Source organism: Epinephelus moara, chromosome 22, assembly GCF_006386435.1.
Source record: "Epinephelus moara isolate mb chromosome 22, YSFRI_EMoa_1.0, whole genome shotgun sequence".
NCBI classification, from domain to species: Eukaryota; Metazoa; Chordata; class Actinopteri; order Perciformes; family Serranidae; genus Epinephelus; species Epinephelus moara.
In genome coordinates, this window is record NC_065527.1 from 32,889,861 (window position 1) to 32,891,614 (window position 1,754).

Consider the following 1,754-nt stretch of genomic DNA (forward strand, 5'->3'; position numbering starts at 1 on the left):
GGGCTCGTACTGCCTTTGTCCATTAGGTTGTGTTGTCAGGGGACACATGGTGGTCCTGTTACCGTCCTCATCAAACAGATATAGGAGATCCTCAGTCTTCCCGAGGACTTTTCCTCCTCTCAATTTCATGCCTCCTTGACTCTGGGCACCGTTGTCTGTTGTTGGTCGTCCGTTGGTGTCCCGTACCTCTTTGGGCTGTGTTTTGTTCGATTTCATTGTACCTTGGAGTGTCAAGGTGATGTGCTCTGTGGTAGGGCTGGCTTGAGGTTCCTCTGGCTCCTGCTGGAGGCTCTCTTCTTTTAACTGCTGTTCTTATATTGTGTCCAATAGTTGACTCATTTGCTGCAGTCTGCCTTCAGTTCTCCGGCTGATCCCTTCCAGCTCTTTGAGCAGCTCCTGTCCTCGGGTGTCGATCAATGACGCACCTCTGGGGGTGTGTCCTTGGAGACTGTGATCACTTTCACTGTGTGGCTCCCTTTCCATCGGTGGGTCAGGATATGGTGGCGGGCCAATGGTAGCCGGCCTTCGACGATCTTCTTCCTCGCGCATCTGGCGGTTCTCTGTCTCCCATTCCAACATCTGTTGCCAGTGCTCGTAACCAAAGGTACTCATGGGCCTGGGTTTCAATTCCTCAATCTTTCTTTTTTTCTTATGCAATTCTATTACGGGGGAGCCAGGTCTCTCCGCGGAGAGGCTCGAACAGCTTTTATGGTGAGCTTTGCTTCTGTTTTTCACCTGCTTCTGTCTCCCTCTTTCTTTGCGTCCCGCAGGTGGTGTTTGTTCCTCAGTGGAGCCACAGCCTTCATTACTGGCGCTGTCTGTCAGATCTCTAGCTGTAGTTCCGGTGCAGTCACTGCTCCTTCTACCACGATGTTTGTATATCATTGGAGGTTGTCCAGTTTCACTCTCAGTGAACTCTCCATCCCCCTCATCACTTGTCGACCCATCAGTGCTCTCTGTTTCTGAAAGCGGTTCTGTTTCCAGTTTTAACTTCTTCCTCGGCCCCTGTAGTCCCCTCTTATTGGGTCTCTGCTCATTATTTTTTGTCAGGGTTACTGTGAATCTCCCTTCTAATTGGCCCTCCATTTCCGTAACTTTTGAGCCTCTTAGTGCGTACTGTCCCATTGCTTGCTGCGTTGGCTCCTGTAGGTATGGGGGCGGTGGTGGTATGGGTGGGGGTGGTGCCGTGGGCGTTACTTCTTCCTGTATCGGGTGTTCTTTGTCTCTTTCCTCCAGCTGCACCATTATTCTTGTTCCAGTTTGTCTAAACCATCCTAACACTTCTCTTTCTTTGGCTCTTTTGTTTTTTAGTTTGTAGCTTGCCTTGGTGTCTCGAGCTTCAATGTGTCTTAATTCTGACTCCACTTCATCACAGCATGCCAAATTGATGGTACCATCCATTGGCCAGCGATTCTTCCCAGATGTTCTTTTGTGCCATTCGGTCACACAGCGCTGAATGCGCTTTGCTCGACTTGGGTGTTGTTTCATTACCATTTCTATCGGGGTCAAAACCCCCTCTTTCATTTTTCCCTGGTTGGCTCCCATGAAGCCTTGTTTTACTGTACTAGCTCTAGGGATTTCTGGTTGTTCGTCTGTTTCTGTTGTGCGTATTAACACCACTATTTTCCCTACTGTTATGGCAGTTTTGTATTTCCTTTCTCTATATGGGTTGTACTCTAAGTTACAGGACCCGTCCTCTTGGGGTTTCCGTTTACCTAGACACCCAAATTTACCTGTTTCCCACTCAACTTTTC